The 18,283-nt window shown below is 40.9% G+C and overlaps 1 protein-coding gene across 9 annotated transcripts in view; it reads left to right on the top strand.

Annotated features, from left to right (window-relative positions):
- The window catches only part of Kansl1 (KAT8 regulatory NSL complex subunit 1), a 144,453-nt gene that overhangs the window by 19,280 nt on the left and 106,890 nt on the right, over positions 1-18,283 (top strand). For 2 of the 9 annotated variants that reach the window (XM_028882680.2, XM_037201430.1), the window contains exon 1: positions 5,242-5,860. The exons of 6 other annotated variants lie outside the window; for them this stretch is intronic. The gene's annotated coding sequence lies outside the window, so the exon portion shown is untranslated. Of the gene's footprint in view, positions 1-5,241; positions 5,861-18,283 lie in introns of those variants that run through there. One more of the 9 variants, XM_028882684.2, reaches the window with a different exon arrangement.

Below are 18,283 nucleotides of genomic sequence, written 5' to 3' on the forward strand. Positions count from 1 at the left end.
TATTTTTGGAGCAGGGTCTCACACTGTGTAGAACTTGCCATGTAAGTTTGCTCTAGGCTGGCCTAGAGCTCACAGAGATCTGTCTATTTCTGCTTCCTAAGTACTTAGATTAAAGGTGTGTGCCATTATGCTCAGCTGGACAAAGTTATATTTTGATAGTACTATCATAAATATTCTAGGAATTGTGAGAGTCCCACCCCCCCTTTTCTTTTAGCACAGTTTTGTTTGTGCCTAGGCTGGCCCAGAAGTCACTCATTATATAACCTAGGCTGTCCATGAACTCTTGATCCTTCTCTCTTACCTTCCCCATACTAGGATTACAGTGTGTGGTATCTACCTAGTAAAGTATTTCTTTTTTGAAAACTTATTTTAGATTTATTTCTTTTATGTGTCTGAGTATTTTGCTTGCATATGCATGACTATTGCTTTGCAGAAGTCAGAGGAGGGTGTTGGATCCTGTAGCTAGTGCTATGGACGGTTGTGAGCCATTATGTGGGTGCTGGGAATCAAACCTTAGTCCTCTGTAGCCATGTGTGCAGCGCGTCTTCTTCCTCCGTTTTAAGGTAGGGTCTGGGTGTGTGCATGAGGCTGGCTATGCTTGAGCTCAAGTAGCTGAGGTTATAGACAGCACCAGATACCTGGCTTTCCTCTTCTTTGATCATAGAAGAGTGATTCAGTTAGCTATTATATGGTTTTGCTATGTGCTTGAAATTAGTTCATTTGGAATAATTTTCTTAAATTTGTGTCTTAATGTGATTGTAGAAATTAGTTTGGAATATGGTTGAAAATAATACTGAATTTTGTATTTTTGTCAGTCTTAACACAAAAATGAAAAAACTGTTGAGGAAATTATTTGGATTTCTTAGTAAATGAATGACAGAGATAAGATAGGGACTTTAGTTTTTCCTGAATTCTAGTTATGTTCTCAGTAACATAACATCTCTTTGATAATTTTGTACCCTTGATGATTTGTTAGATGTCTTCAGGTTTCATCATCTGAACATGTGATTTTTGTGTGGGTTTTGCAGTGTGTATCTCTCTAGGAATGGTTTGAATTAGTTGTTCCTCTACCCTCTATCCAAGTGCCCCCAGAATCTTGTTGCTATAGATACCTTCTCTGCCAGGCATGGTAGTGCCTGTGATCCTACCATTTGGGAGTCAGGGGCATGGGGGTTCATGAGCTCACGGCTAGCCTGACCTACATGGAGATACCCTGTCTCAAAGATGGCAATTTTGTGTTTTGTTACATAATTGTGTTTATTTTGGCAGAAGTATTTCTGATTTTATTACAATATTTGTTTAAATTAACATCCAAACAAGTTCTCTCTCTCTCTCTCTCTCTCTCTCTCTCTCTCTCTCTCTCTCTCTCTCTCTCTCTCTCTCTCTCTCTCCTTGAGACAAGGTCTCTCTATTATATAGCTCTGGCTGTCCTGAAACTCGCTATGTAGACCAAGCAGGCCTCGAACTCAGAAACATCTACCTGCCTCTGGAGTGCTGGGATTAAAGTTTTTTTAATCATACCTAGGTAGTTTTTTCCTTTTTATTCAAATAGCTTCAGACCTTTCTTTCTTTTCTCTCTCTCTCTCTCTCTCTCTCTCTCTCTCTCTCTCTCTCTCTCTCTCTCTCACATTTAGTATATGAGTGCTCTATTTCCATGTATGCCTGCTGGACAGAAGAGGGAATCAGACAGAACATGACATCAAATCCTATTATAGATGGCTGTGAGCCATGAGCTACCATGTAGGTGCTGGGAGTTGAACTCAGGACCTCTGGAAGAGTAGCCAATGCCCTTAACCACCGAGCCATCTCTCCATCCCCCTGCTTTAGACATTTCTTACTCTATCAATGTATGTTTTTATGTATGCCTAGAACCCAAGAGTCAGTGGCTTAAGAAAGAATGGTTAGGCTGGGGAGTTAGCTCAGTGGATAGGAGCACAATGTACAAGCACAATGACTTAAGTTTACACACCTCTGGCCTCCTTATGGCCATGTGCATTCACATATGTAACATGTGCTTCCCCAACACAGAAACATACACAGAGACAACAGAGGTGGGGTTTGGGGATGGAATGACCCTTTCTAAGAATGATGTACCTTTTCATTGGAGGGAATAGTGTTATTTTTCAAAATCCCTAGGTTTGCTATGCTATCAGAGCAGATTTTGTTTTGTTGTATTTTTAGAGTTGGCAACTGACTTATGAAAAAATTATTGATTTATTTAGACACAGTTTTATGTATCGCATGCTAGCCTTGAACTCTCTGTGTAGTAGAAGATAACTCCTGCCTCCACTCAAGTGTTGGAATTACATGTTTGGGTCATCCGTGTCTGGAGCATGTAATGACAGGGATTGGCTGGGATTTTGTGCATGCTAAGTAAGCATTCTGCCAATAATGGAGTCACCCTTCCTGGCCCAGGCTGGGATCATATTCAGGATTTTCCTGCATTAGACTCCTGAGTAGTTGAGATTACAGTGTGCCATTGTGGTGGCTTGGGTTGAATTTTAATGCTATCTGAGGAGGAAAGTTGTCTTAATTTTTAAGTGGGGTTTATAAAGGGGAAGCTCGGAGGCAGAAGCAGCCGGATCTCTGAGTTCAAGGCCAGCCTGGTCTACAGAAGGAGTTCCAGGACAGCCAAGGCTACACAGAAAAACCCTGTCTTGAAAAACAAAGCAAAACAAAAAGAAAGGGGTAGGGAGAGCTATACCTTTTTTTTGAAACAGAGTGCTGGGGCCAAAGGTGTGCGCCACCACTTCCCGGGCTTATGTTTATGTTTTTAATCAGCCTTCTCAAGCATTGTTTTTCTGGGGGAATTTTTTTTTCTTCATTTTGGCGCCCCACCCCCATTCTCGGCTCCTAGTGCTTCCTCTCTTCTCTGTACCTTGTATACCAGCAGTCACATGGCCCTTGTTAGTTTTTGAGACTGGATTTCTTATGACTCCATCTGGTCTTGAACTTCCAATTCTAGATGTATAGCCAAGGCTTGAACTCCTAATCTTCCTGCCTCGACCTCAGGATTGATTGAATTTCAGGAGTTGTCACCATGTCTGGCTGTCGCTGGAGGAAATTTTTAAAAAGAAATGTATTTCTCTAAAGATTTGTGTCCATAGTTGTTCACCTTGAATGCACTTGTTTATAAAATTGGTGCCTTTTTTTGTTTTGACAGTTGGTTTAGGTTGATTTGGAACACCAGATTGTCCTCCCTACCCCACTTATATATTATAGGCATGCATCAACCTGCTTGAGTTAGATAGTGAAGTTTTGGTTGTTGGTGGTGTTTTTTGTTTTGTTTTGTTTGTTTGTGTGTGTTTTTGAGACACGATCTCTGTACCCAGCCTGAGCTGTCTTAGAACTCACAATGTAGACCAGGCTGGCCTTGAACTCACAGAGATCCACCTGCTTCTACTTGCCTAGTGCTGAAATTAAAATAAAAGGCTAGCTAGATGACTAAGTTTTTAAGAGTTGGGATAGTAACAAGATTATGTTATGAGCTTCTTTCACTAATATTTAAGTATACATTGCAGAAAGTGTTGCCTTATTTGGTATTTTCATTGTTCTAATTTGGATTTCATAATCTTCAGATTGAGGCTCTCGTTCGCCATCTGTTGGTCCTGGAATTATGTATAAACATCTTCTGTGGCATTACCATTTATGTGGATATTTATCTATATTATATATGTATATAGTTAAATAAATCTTACCCAGATTATAAATTTAAAAGCCCAGATCTTTTCTGGATGTGTATGTAAATATGTATACATCTATCAGCTTATCCCTGTGTAATTTGACCTTGGGACTCTATACTGCCTCCTGCCTTTGATAGTTGAGAACCAAGATTATGCTTGAGAGTGTAGTTAATAAAAAATACAGATGGAAACTCAAGAGAAATATAGATGCAGATGTTGCACAGAGGCCTGGTGAGTTATTGACTTTGAGGGCTGACAAAATGTTCTGTAACGAGGCAGATTTTTTTTATTTTTTTTAAGATGCTGCAGTGACACATAACACCGGATACTGGTTTTGGTAAACCACACAAAAAAAGTACTGAGCATTTTGCATCTTCCTTTTTGGTAGACTTTACCCTTCTCATTTGCTGAGTTTGGTGATTTAGTTGTTGCAACCAATTTTGCTATTTGATTTTTTAGTCCTAGTGATCATTTGGCATCTTTAGCTTTAAAGTGTGGTATTTTTTTTACTTTGTGTATGTGGCACTTTGCATTATATTGAGCTCCTTAAATCCAGGGGAAAAAAAATTCTTATTAAGACCTTATTTGGAAGAAATAAATATTGTGCCGACAAACTAGTTGTCATGAGGAATAAGATGCCACCACTTTTAAGCCAACGCTGGTTCCTACATGACAAGTTTGTTTTTGTTGTTCATTGCTAAAGTTTTAGCGGGGCAATGAACTTTTAATTCAGTGGTAGCAGGAAACGTAAATATCATTGTGTGATGAATGCCTTTTTGCCTATTTTGGCGGATCTGGCAAACCACGAAACCTAAAACAAAACGTGGGGTTCTTAACGAAAACTACAGTTCCCAGCTGGCCCGGCGCTGGTGGGCCATCACTTCCCCTTTGGCTCCCAGCTGCCCCTGCCCGGGCTAGCCCGGAGTCGGCCCTAGCTCGCGCCTGCGCAATGGCGTCCGCTTATTTTTTGGTTTGGCGGCTGCGGAGCGTGGCGCTAGGGCTAGCAGCCAGCCGTGTGCTGCAGTATACAGAGCAGGGTGTAGGACAAAGGGCGGGTGGCAGAGACCGCGTCACCGGTCAGGGAGCTTCCTGCCCGGCTCAGAGCACGGTTGGCCCTGGGGTAGTGTGGCGGCAACAGCTTCCTTCGTTCACTGTACACACAGTTCTTCGCTCACGTCCTCTGGCTCTACCGCGCCAGTCCGCCCTCCCCTCATACCGGCGCGCTGCACCGCCAGCCCCAGTGCGGAGGGAACGTGACGGCGTCCGCGCCTCAGGTTAGCCTCACCTCGGTCGGAGCGAGGGCCCGCACCGCTTGCCGCAGTGCCGCGTGCCGCTGCCGCACGTACCAGGCAGCGGGCTTCGGCTTCCGCAAACAGAGGTGCAGAAGCAGCGGCCGCGGCGAGGAGCCATGACTGAGGCGGCGGCGGCGGCCGCGCCTCCTGGCAGCCCGCGGGGGCGGCGCGGCGGGCGCCCCCTGGCGGCGCGCCGGGGCGGAGCGGCCCGCCGCAGCCGCAGCCGGCGGAGGCGCTGCTGTCCCTCCTCCCCGTGTCCCCGGCACTCGCCCGCTCGCTTGCTCGCTCCATTCTCCCTCCGCTTCAGATTAAAGGGGGGGAGGGAAAAGGAGCTCGGCCGCCATTTTCCCAGTGCCGCCGCCGCCACCGCCACCGCTCGCCGAGCCGGCGGGAGAACCAAGCGCCGTAGCGAAGCCGACTCGTCTCGCCGCGGCGGCTTGGGGGGCGGCTGAAGCGCGCTCCCCGGCCGGGAAGAAGCACCCGGGGTGGCGACCGGGGTGCGGGCGCGGGCTGCAGACGGTGGCGCTTGTTTGTGCGGGGCGGGGGGGGCGGCTTTACCCTCTGCCCCCGCCCGCCCGCCGGGGCTGCGGTCCCCGGCCGTGCCCAGGCCCCGCCGGAACGGAGGAAGGCCGGAGAAAGGGCTCAAAAGAGAAGAAAAAGCGGCCGCTCCCCGCCGCCGCCTTCCCCTCCCCCTTCGCCTCGCCCCCCCGCCCGGAAAGTCAGGGCGGCTCCGGGCGCCGGGGGGAGGAGAGCGGCGGGCCGGGCCGGAGCCGCCGCCGCGCGCCTCCGCCCGCTGGTCCTCGGCGCCCAGGCCGGGGGGCTGTTTGCAAACTGCGCCCATTTTGTGGGGCCGAATCCGCCCGGGCTACGCTCCTCCATCACGTGGTAGGTGCTGCTGCTGCTCCTTTCCTCCTCCTCCCGCTGCCCTTTCTCCTTCTCCTCGCTCTCCCTGTGGCTCCCATTTCTCCCTCTCTTTGTTAGTTGTAACTAGAAAGGCAGGGCAGGGGAAGAAAAATCCCCGGAACTTTAAATGGCCTCTCCGGGCTTCCCCGCTGCGGGTCCTGGCTGGGAGTCGCCCCAAGGGCGGGGGTGTGCGGGGGCCCTTCCCCACCAGCTGCCGCCTCGTTCGCCGGGCTTTCCTTTGGCGTTCTATTTAAAAAGGCGGCCTGGAGAACATGGTTTATTTCCGTAAAAAAAAAAAAAAAAAAAAAAAAAAAAAAGACCAAAAACAAACTCTTGCTCTTCCCTTGAACTTCTCTTGACTGCAAAAGGCCTTTCTTTGCTCGAACACGTCTTGTATGTCTCTCACGGTTTGTATCGCAACTCTGATTGTTAACATTTTTTGTTGCTTGTATATTGAGGTCATTTGCGTTTTCGGATCTGCTCTCAGGCAGACCTTTTTTTTTTTTTCTTTGTAACTAAAGAGGAAGAGGCATTTATTTGCTTTTAAGTGAGTTGGAATCTTACTGTTTTTGAGGGGGGCCTTTTTTCCGCCTGACGATCTTTTGAGTCTCAGCAAATAGTTTATAATTGTTTTACATATTGTAAACAATCCTGCTCCCATGTTTTACCTAGAAATCCTTTTGTTTTCCAATGTTGGAATCCCAATGTGGATTTTTAGAGAAACTCGTTACTTAACTATTGCTTATTGATTGCCTTAGGGGAAAAGGGGTGACATGATGGCGCCACTTTAAATTGCTCTTTCCTCCGCCTGTTTTTTCCTCCTTTATCCTGGAGGTCACTGGAGCATTTTCCCGTGACCTATTAATAAAACCGCACTTGAGGGTGTTAACTGTACAACTCCTGGGGGTTAGAATTCGGTACCTAAAGAATCGAGAGACCCGAATTCTGCAGTCCCCAAAGTTAAGAGAAATCTCGCTAGTCCTCCAACCTAGCTTCCCTCCCCTCCATTCACAATCCTGGTGTTGCCATATCCTTCGTCACGTGGTTAGCAATCAGCGTGGGGTTTTTTGTTTGTTTGTTTGTTTTGGGGGTATATGTTAATAATTTTAATTGTAGCTAGGGAAGCGTTCCTCTGCCTATTGGAGAGATCACAATGCTTCAGGCTTTTTTTTTTTTTTTTGATACGTTCGGAGAACATTTTAAAATAAACGATAAAATTACATAATCCTTGCCTTGCATAATCATGATATAGTTACAGAACTTCTTCTCAAAACTACTTTCAAGTAAGGAAAATCGTTACATTAAAATGACTTCTGTTTCTTAGAATGGTCTGTAGTTTGTATTTCCCCCCGTTTTTGTTTTAAAGGTTATTTAAAGTGTTATTTAAAGTACCAGTATTTACAAAGGCATAAAGTGGGCGTGTTTCCCTTCCCCCTCTTCTATGAGCTGTACTTGGTTCCTTGTCTTAGATACTCTCACCAATTTAGAAATTTTCAATTAGCTGCAGGTGTTGTCCGTTGAGGCTTTTTTTTCCCCCCTAACAGTGGATACTTTAATGTGTTTCTCTGTTGCATTTTTGATAGAGAAGTTTGTAATTCTAGTTTTAGAAGCATGCTACTTGGTTACCTATTTCATTTCAGTTTTCCACATAATTGGATAAATTCTAATTATCCAAAAGTACATTTTTCTTTTGTAGATAAGTTACTAAGTTTAAAAAGTAAAAATGAAAATGTGATTCTTGGGTATGGTTCATCTGTTTTTTCCTGCCATGTATGTTATCAATGGCTTGAACCATTTTCTTTGCTAACAGTTACATCATGTCATGTGATAGGTGTAATGTGATGTGTTGTTCTAAAAATAAGGCAAGGTAAAAATGCTTGTCCCTTGGAAATTTAAAAAATGTATTATAAGTATGAGATAACGATCCTTAGTCATGGAATTCTGAATTGGATTTCCACTAGGTTTAGCCAACCAAGTGTGCAGATCTTTTGATCTTTAGAATATTCGGTGTGATTTGTTGTGACCTCAGAACTTGTGGTGGTTTGACTTTATTTTTGAAGTGTGAACTACTTGGAAACATTAGCTGTCACATAAATTCTTAACATCTTTATTCAGGTGAAGTTATCTTTGATAACTACCACAGTTAAGTATATGTGAAGCAAATATTTATGATTCGTTTCTCTACACAATTAAGAACCATCAGTTACATACAATAGATTTTGAGATAAATTAGTTTTGGTCTTTCCACCTATAGGAATCTGGAAATATTGATTGGGTTGCTGCATCTGTCCTGAAAACCTTATTCAGACCATTAGTATCTGACTTTCATGCTTTACCATAATGTTAAATTTGCAGAGCACTCTTTGGTAAACTTACTATCCTGTTGTGGAAAGGTCTGGAAGCTAGAAAACAGTTTAATTTACTTGTGAACTTTTATCAAGATGAGAAGAAAAGAATATTGTATTTTTTTCCTCCTTCAAACATTACCAATACCTGTTCATCTCTAGTAATGCTACACTATAATCAGTGTTTCTACAGTATAGACCCTGGATTTTGGTGTGTGTGTGTGTGTGTGTGTGTGTGTGTGTGTGTGTTTTTCTGAGACAGGATTTCTCTGTGTAGCCATGATTGTCCTGGAACTAACTGTAGATCAGGCTGGCCTCGAGCTCACAGATCCGTTTTTGCCTCTGCCTCCTCCCGACTGCTGTGATTAAAGGTGTGTGCCACTATTCCCAGCTTGGATTTTGTTAGTTTGACCACAGATTTATTATTGTTGTTGTTGTTGGTGGTGGTTTTTCAAGACAGGGTTTCTCTGTGTAACAGCTCTAGCTGCCCTGGAACTTGCTTTGTAGAACAAGCTGGCCTTGAACCCACAGAGATCTGCCTGCCTCTGCCTCCACAGTGCTGGGACAAAAGGTGTGCACCACCATGCCTGGCATTAATTACTTTTAAAGTGAACAAATTTTAGGTTTGCTGTGTTTGATATGACCTGTTTCATGTATTCTGCTAGCATATGGCCTTTGTGGTTGGTGATGCCTGTTTTCAAATGTACTTTAGTATTGAGTAGTTGTAGTTGTGAGTGAAATTGTTTCCTTATTTTAGAAAAAGAATTTTTGAAAACACTCTTTAAAACGTTAATCTATGTAGCATATAGAAAGCTTTGGGTTTAAATAGTAATCCTTACTTTTTCTTATTTGTGTGGGAGTTCCTAGGGATCATCTCGCCCACCACCCTTTTGGTGAGGCAGTTAAGACAGAGAAATGCAAGTGACTTCCTGGAAAATTTTTGCATGTTATATATAATATATATTAAACATATATAAAAACACATTACTTCCAGTACCAAGACCCGTCTATTCCTTGATCTCGATGTTAAGGAATAGTGTAGATTAAGTATGTGGTAGTGATAACTAACAGTAATCCCCTGGTTATTTCTATGACTCACAAGTCTTTCCTCAGTGTACAAATAACATTAAAAAGATGTCGCTTCCTATCTCTTCTGGCAGCCTTGAAATACTGATGACCTCTACTTGCAGTGCTTTCCTAATTCATATTGTCTTTAGTTGTCCAACTGAGTTTTGAGCTTACATTTTGGGGAATGGGAAGAATCAATAAGAGCCCTACTTTGTGTGACTAATTACTGTACTCTGGTTGTCTATAAGCTAGTATGAAATTTATTAGGTTAGAAATATAAATATGTCTATTCAGATTGAAAAATTATTCTTAATATAGATTTAAAGAAAATCAAAAAACAATAAAAGAAGTCTTTTTTAGGTAAAGGAAATGATCCAAATCTGTTTTGCACTAGACAGCAGGCCCACTATTGAGTCCACTTTTTTTTTTTGAGACACCTGCACTGTATTCCATAAATTGAACAAGGAAAGGACACTAATGTAAAATATCCTTCCTGAGACCAGAACAGCCTAACCAAGGAGGAGCTTATTTAAAATGAAGAAAGGATACAAAGACAGGTCTTTTAAAATGAAACAGTGAAGATAATACTCTGGGATTTGTTTCTGTGTTTAGCTACAGGTCTGACCTCTTGGATATAGGGTATTAGAAAAACTTAGCTAGATAATAGTTGTGATTTACCAAAAAGCTTGGAATAGATTTTTTTTCTTTATGTTAAGCTTTTTCTAACTTTTGATCGGGTAAAGGTAACCAACTTCCCATTAATAAAAAAATAAACTTGAGAGCCAGGTGGAATGGCACAAAGCCCTTAATCCCTGCAGAGGCAGGTGGATCTCTGAGTTTGAGGCCAGCCTGCTTTATATAGTAAGTTCCAGGATAGCCAGTGCTACATAGTGATACCTTGTCTCAAGAAAGAAAAACAAATTGGGGTATTCTGCAAGAAAAAATTTAATGATTATATATGAAGATTTTAATGAATGTTTTAAGCCTTTAGGAACCAAGAGGCTTTTTCAAGGTGAAGGGAACCTTTTTTAAATTTTTTCCAGGTTTTAAAAAAGATTTATTTTTATTAGCTATGTGTATGTTTGTGCCTTTGTGTGGGTATGTGAGAGTGAGTGTAGATGACTTTGGAGGCCAGTGGCATTGGATCCCCTGCAACTGAAGAATATAGGTGGTTGTGAACTGCCTGATAGGGTGCTGGGAACTGTCTAGTCCATTTCTCTATTCCTCTTGTAAAGTCTTTAATCCTCTGTTGGCTGCCACAGTTTGGCAAATGCTAATTGTTTAATAAAAGTTGCTTTTCTTTTGTGGTGCTAAACTGTAATGCCAACTCCAGAGTTTTTCAAAACGTAGTCTATTAGGCAGGCCTCCAACTCACTACGGCTAACTTAAGAACCTTGCATCAGCCTCCTGGGTGCTGGCTTATAGGTGTATGACAACATGCCCTACATAAAAGTTATTTTCCACAAGTCTGCTTTTCTAAGATTTCAAACCAGCTTCATAGAATTTGAGCATTTGAATGACTTCTACCAAAGAGTAATTTATGTAATTACTGGCTCTGAATTTGTTGTTGTTGTTTTTTAAATCTAGTTCTAAGTGTCACCCTCACCTCCCAGAGTTTCTCTGTAAGCAGCTCTGGCTGTCCTGAAACTTGCTTTGTTAGACCTTAGACCAAGCTGGCCTCCAACTCCCAGAGATCCGCCTGCCTCTGTCTCTGCCTGCGGAGGCACTGCCCTGCTAGTTCTAAACTTTTGTATTTAAATTTCTTCTCTGATGGCTTCGGGAAATGAAAAGTAGAGCTTAAATTCAGTGTAGTTTTTCTTACCAAAAGTTGGTACTCGAACCAGGAATCCGAACTGAGATTTTAGTTATAAGTTTAAGTACAGTAGATTGTTTTTCTTTAGAAAAAGTTGCTTCAGGGGCATGAACTTAATAATATCTCTCACCCTTTAATTTCTTTAAAAAAAAAAAATAGAGCAGTTTAAGGTTAGACCTGGTTAAATTCAGTTGGAGGGGAAATGTTGAGGAATATCAAGGTTGAGTAATTTGTTAAGATAAGAACCGATACCCAGGTACCTACTTGCTGTTTGGCCTTTATTGACTGCTTGTTAGTACTCAAGAGAGTGTGAAGAGGCTTAGGGCTAGTTTCGGAGGGTTTCTAACATTTACTAGTACAGAGATTTTATAGAATGTGTGCATGCATGTGTATTGTGTGGCAAGAGTGTAACTTAGCAGTAGAATGCTTGCTTAGCACTTGTGAGGTCCTGCAGGGTTCTCTAGCATTACACACATACATAGGCACAAAGAAATATTTAAGTCTTGAAAGTTTCACTTAGCTGTTTTTATGTGGAGAACAGAATATATGAAGACCTTAAGAAATGTATGTGTATATGTATATTTGTACATATGCAGTTTTTTTGTAGTTGGTAATTTATTCCATACCATCTAGTCTTAGGCCTCTCAATAGAATAAAAGAAGGCTATTAGTATTAATTTTAACATTTCTCTGGCATTGGAAAAATGTTTTGTTTTTGTTTTTTGTCTGTTTGGTTTGTTTGTTTGTTTGTTTTTTTAAATGAGACTGGTTTCTCCGAGTAGCCCTCGATGTCCTGGAACTCTCTTTGTAGACCAGGCTAGACTCCAGAGATCTATCTGCCTGCCTCTGCCTCCTGAATGCTGGGATTAAAGGCGTGAGCCACCACTACCCTAGCTTGGAAAATGTTTTTGATAATAAATTCAATTTAAAGGGATAAAGTAGGATTTGGTAGGATTTCTGGAATTTGACTTTAAACCCTTGGAAAATAACCCTTTCCAAATTTGCTTGGGCTTTTCAAGAAATTTCTTTTTTTTTTTTTTTGGTTTTTAGAGACAGGGTTTCTCTGTGTAGCTTTGCACCTTTCCTGGAGCTCACTTGGTAGCCCCGGCTGGCCTCGAACTCACAGAGATCCACCTGGCTCTGCCTCCCGAGTGCTGGGATTAAAGGCATGCGCCACCAACGCCCGGCTGAAGTTTCTAATTTTATGACTGTTCAAAACCACTAGGTTTGTTAAAGATAAAAGTTCTGTGTGTTTGTATCTGTGAGCTAAAAACTGGTAAGGAATTTGAATCATGATAGAGTAGAAATAGATGAACATGGTTAATAGTTTGACTATATAATCATTCTTCAAAAAAAAAACATTCTGGGGCTGAAGAGATGGCTCTGGAGTACTTCCTGTTTATGCAGAATCCTGGAGTTTGGTTCTCAGCATGCATGTCAGGTGGCCTCACAACCACCTGTAAGTCCCGCTCCAGGGAATCCAGTGCTGCCTTTTGGCCTCTGTGGTTGTACACAGACATCTTAAAATTTGTCACATTCTTCTCTTTCTCTGTTTCCTTGTCTTATGCATAAATTGGATTATATTTCTTAGATGGTTTTATATTTTTAAAATTTAGCTTTTTTTTTTCAGTGAAAAGATTGTGCATATATTTTCTGCATCAATAAAAGTACTTCTGCTTGGTAGATCCTTAGAAGTATAGCTGCTAGATAAAAAGTTTGAGTAACTGCATTTAAGATTTGGTGGACATTGTCTTCAAAGTATAATGTAGCCAAATTTAATATTTAGTATAGTTCAAAGATTTCCCAAATGGTTGTTGAGCATATATCTAATTCCAGCACTTAGGAGGACAGATCTTTAACTTAACCTGGAAGGAATGAGGCATACTTGCATGACTTTGTTATTTGGAATTGAACCTTGAAAGAGCAGAATAGGTAAACATAAAGGAGGAGCATGAAAGAGCCTGGAATTTTGTATGTTCTGGTGAGTGTAGTGAGGGTAGAGTGTAGAGAGCTTCAGATAATGATGAATGCTAAGGGAGTAGATAGAGAATTTGAAATGTATCCTTAGTCTAAGCACCACATAATATTCAGATTTGATTTTCCTCCTTCCCTCTCTTGCCTTTGATAGAGTCATGATAATAGAGGCAAGATTGAAAGCTTGTTGAGACTGGATAGAAAAAGGATGAAGAACTGGAGGTTATTACTACTGCTGCCTTAATTATTGTACATAATGAGGTTCTGAAGTAAGGCCAGTGGCACTAAAGATATAGTGAATGTGATGATCATTCTGCCCACGGAACACCTTTCCACTTGGCTTTTAAAAATTTAGATTGTTCTGCACTGCTTCTTTGTTTCAGGATGGAATTGCTTTTTGACCCACCTGTTCAGCTCAATTGTCTATCTTAGGGAAAATGGGGTAAACAGATTGCATGTCCATTGCAATACTTTCAGGGTCCTTAAGCCTGTGAGTTGCTTACCTAGTGTCTTCATGAAGTGGAGTAAGCTGTGCCCACCCTTAGAATCATTCAGGATGTCTTCTGTCTTGGAAACTTCCCTTAACCCTTTCAGACAAAACACAGAAAACTGTCTTCACACATAATTTACATCTTATTTTTAGCATTAATGAGGTTGTACAATTTTTAGTGCCTCTTGTAGTCTTTATGATTTGGGCTTGACATTAGTAGACATGTAAAGATGTGTTTGTGTTAGAAGGTAAACCACTGATTGAAATCAGAATTCATTTACATAGGGGATATTTATTGAAGGACAGAAATTGGTTTTGAGTTTGATGGAACAGTTTTTTTTTTTTTTTTTTCCTTTCTTTTTGGCATAGGATGCTGGCTTGTATGAGCTGTTTGTGTAGTGCTGAATTCTAATTAGACCTGTTTCCTCTGCAAAGCCTACCCTGACTACTTCTCTGCCTGTATCTGAATCCCTTAATGTGTTTTCCTTTACAGGGTCTTGTTATCCTTTGTGGATGCTTAGTCCAATGTTTTGATTGATATATGTATTTTAATAAATATGTATTGGAAATAACAGTTGGGTGTTCTTATTGACTTTCCTCTAAAGACTAAAATTTAAGTTTTAATGTCAAGCAGTTAAGGCCCTCCGGTGTTAAATCTAGCCTTGAACTCTACTTAGTATAATAGTTGTAAGCTTGCGCCTGAGGCTAGAGATGGCTCAGCTGTTAAGAGCACTTCCTGTTCTTCTAGGGCTTGGTTTGGTTCCTAGCACCCACATGAGGCTTCTCACAACTGTCTGGAACTTCAACTCCAGGGGATCTGACACCCTTTTCTGGCCTTCTTAGGCCTACAGGCACATAGGCACACCCATATATTCATGGATTAAAAAACAAAACAAAACTATAAAGTATGAGTCTTTTAAAAGTATGAGATTTTGCCTCTGCTACTTAGTAGTATGACCTTGGGCAAATTGCTTATCTTGGAACGTCAAGTTTTCCTCATTCATAAAATCAGGGCAGTAGGATTTACTAAACAATGTTAACTGTGAAGATTAAATAAGAATATATGTAAAATAGAACATTGGCTGACAGTAAAGGGACATTTATTGTTAGTAAACAGCAGTTTTAACATTTCCAGTTTGTGTGTATGTGTGTGTTTAGGCACACATGTACCATGGCATGTGGGTATGCGTGTACCTGGTGTGAAAGTCAGAGGACTATTTGTGAAAGTTGGGTCTCTGCTTCCACCATTTTACTCTGGGGATCAAATTGAAGAAGTCAGGCTTGGTAATAAGCCTGTTAAGCCTTCTCTCTGGCCCAATGAACAACGCTCTTTATGACCTATACTCTAGTTACGATACTCTGAGTAATTATGAAACATTTTCAGTTAAGAGGCTCAGTTATAGGAAAGTATTAAGGTGGTCAGACTCACATTTTTAAAATAGTTTGTTACTCTTCTCTAGCACATTCTGCAGTATATATGCACATGGTGGTGGCAGCCCAAGCCTTTAACCCCATCCCAGTATTTGGGAGGCAGAGGAAAGCAGATCTCTCTGAGTTCAAGGCCAGCCTGGTCTATAAAGCTAGTTCCAGGACAGCCAGGACTACACAGAGGAAAAAAAAGTGTATCCTGTGGTGTAGCTTCTAGTTGCTTGATCACAGATCCCTGTAGTTGCTGTCTTCCTGAAACTATAGTACATCATCTGATTTATTCCAGCTGCTGTTTGGGTCATCTTTCAAGTTCTCTCTTTGTCATTTGATTAGATTTTCTTTTTAACAAACTAGTTTGTATTTGAAGGTGATCTTGGGAACTCTTAACTGTTTCCATGATGGTACTTAATGATTATACTATCTATATAAAGTTGGTAAGCAGGTAAAAGAAAGAAACTATCAAGGAATTTTGCTTTTCTTAGAATTAATAAATTGGCAGTTGGGGAACATTCAGAAGAGAAGTTCTTGTGGAGCTTTTGGAGATGAAGTTTTGGACTAAAATACTTCAGGTAGAGGTAGCAGTATAAGCAAAAATACCTAGTTTGAGGGTCTGTGGGATGGGAGTTTCTAGGTCCATGATATCCTGATGGTTATTTTTAAGTTTTATTTTGAAGAACTTGAACTTGTGGGAAAAGCAGTGTAGCAACTTCAAGAGTATGGAAGTGAGGTGATAAAAAAAGTAAAGCATAGGGGGCTGGAGAGATGACTCAGCGATTAAGAGCACTCTGCTCTTCCAGAGGAACCGGGTTCAATTCCCAGCACCCACATGACAGCTCACATCTGTTGGTAACTCCAGTTCAGAGGATCTGACACCCTCACACAGACATACATACAGGTGAAACACCAATGCACATAAAATAAAAACTTAAAAAAAAAAGTAAAGCATAGTTTTCAGGGCTGAAGTAACAGGAAGTGAGTTGATGAGGGCCTGGGCTGCACTGGTAGGGTTAGTAATAGGATATGGCAAACATGAGCCTGAGAAATAATAAATGAAAGAATTTGATCATAAAGAAAGTGAAATTAGGATGGATGAGAGCTTTCTCTGTATGTTGTCTTTGTAAATATTACACTTTTGTATATACCATATATTTGAGTTTTATGTAGACTTCAGCCCCTTCACATTTCTGGTTTAAGTGTTGAATATTTTGCTTTGATGACAACCTTAGAGGTTTTCATTGCATTGTAGTCATGTATTGATTAATGCTAGATCTCTAGATTTTTTCCCCCTTTTTTCCTTTTTAACTTGTAAATCCATCTATTCAACTGGTCTAAGAACTCAGCTTACATTTGAGAAACTTAATGGTAATCCAGTTGTTTGAAGCTTAAGTAAATGCTGGCCATTCATAATCAAGCATCAAAATACCTTCCCAGTGTTTTTTAAAAAATTGCCTTTCTATTAATATGCTATATATTCAAGAACATTCTTCCTTTGTATTAGTTGTGTTAGTATGTCCTGTTGTTTTCTAGAGCCTCGATTTTCTTCATGTTATTTCCTCTCACCAGAAAAGAACATTTTCTTGTCCTTATTTTTTCATGCTGAAATTTCACTAAATGTTTAGAGCTCAGTTGAAATCTTGCCAACTTTATATATACTTTTCTAACCTCCCTGCACTTAGAAAAAAGTGTTATTTAGTTTAATTTTTAAAAATTTTTGCTTTGTGTAGAGTAATGAGGTAATGTTGAGAAAGTCCTGTTAGTAGAAGCCCCATTAGGAACAGTAGGATTTTCTTTCTTGCTTGATTTTTGCTTTCGTTTCCAGTGTTAGTTTGGTTGCTTGTAATACTTGGTTTATTGGCTAGCCAGTGGCCTTAATCCTTCTACTTGGGTCTCTGTATGTACTTTTTTTTTTTTTGCCGGATACATGTTTCCAGGTAAGTCTTTGTGCACCCGAGTTTCTGACTAGGGAATTACAAGGAATAAAAGTGAGGCATTCATGTGTAGGTTCTGACTTAGATTACTCAGAAGAGGAGTGGGGAGAGGGCTTTGTTTCTAGTCAGAAGTTACTATTCTTAGGGAGTTGTGCTTTTGCTTTGCTGTCGTTGGGGGTGCACTTGACACATTTTTTTTTCTTTTTCTTTCCAGAGAAGTCACTATTAAGTTGGAAATTCTGTCAGATACTCTGCAGTGCATAGGAATGTCTTTCATTCCCCACTATGACAGAAATTTCCAATCCAAGATGTTAGTAATGCTGTGGTTGAGAAATTGCCCCCTGGGTATATATTTTTGTTTTGCAAGTGCCACTTGTTTGTTTGTTTTTTGTTTGTTTTTGTTTTTTGAGACAGGGTTTCTTTGTATAGCTTTGGTGCCTGACCTGGAACTCACTTTGTAGACCAGGCTGGCCTCCAACTCACAGAGATCTGCCTGCCTCTGGCGCCGCCGCACCCCCCCCCCCATGGGACTAAAGGCAGGCACCATTTACCACCCGACTTCCAAGTGCCACTTGTATTAAGGAGTTTGCCTTTGGAACTTTATCACAATTAAAAGTAATAGAATCACAACATAGAAGTCATGTAGTTACACTGTCCAGTCTTACATCCCTCAAAATGATGCTGTACATGCTATTAGTAGATTGTTTGTTTTGGTTATTGAGACAAGGTTTCTCTGTGTTTCACAGAGCTCTGCCTTCCTCTGTACTGGGATTAAAGGTGTACACCACCACCGCCCAGCTTATTAGGAGATTTAATAGAAACAGTTCTTTTTATTCAGTATGATGACAAACTGTGTGAATCAATCAGGGAAGCTTTCTGAGTTTTTTTTTTTAATTGAAACTTTTTACATGTGTTTACATGTGTGCGTGCTTGTATGAGTCTGTGTACATGTGTGCCACGGTGCACAAGTAGAGGCCAGAGGAAAACCCATAGGAGTCTGTCCTCTCCTTTCACCATGTGGGTTTTCTGGGATCAAATTTAGGTGGTCAGGCTTGAGACTACTCCTTAATTGCTTAAACTATCTTGTCAGCCCTCCTTAAAGATATTTTCTGAATGGATTTTTCATCTTCCTGTCTTTAAAATACTGCTTTGGAATTGAGAAACTATTACCCAACTCTCCTTTCTATAGCTAAAATACCTTGATTTGTTGATCCTTTGTTTCTACAAGCTTGCTTCACAAAATTTATGTCAGTGATAGCGGGTTTTGCACAGCCAGGTACCACACAGTTCTTTGTGCTTTCGTTTTTTGTTTTTAGATTTATTTACTTATTATGTATGCAGTGTTCTGCCTGTCTGCATG

The sequence above is a fragment of the Peromyscus leucopus genome, chromosome 8b (genome assembly GCF_004664715.2).
Source record: "Peromyscus leucopus breed LL Stock chromosome 8b, UCI_PerLeu_2.1, whole genome shotgun sequence".
Lineage (NCBI taxonomy): Eukaryota > Metazoa > Chordata > Mammalia > Rodentia > Cricetidae > Peromyscus > Peromyscus leucopus.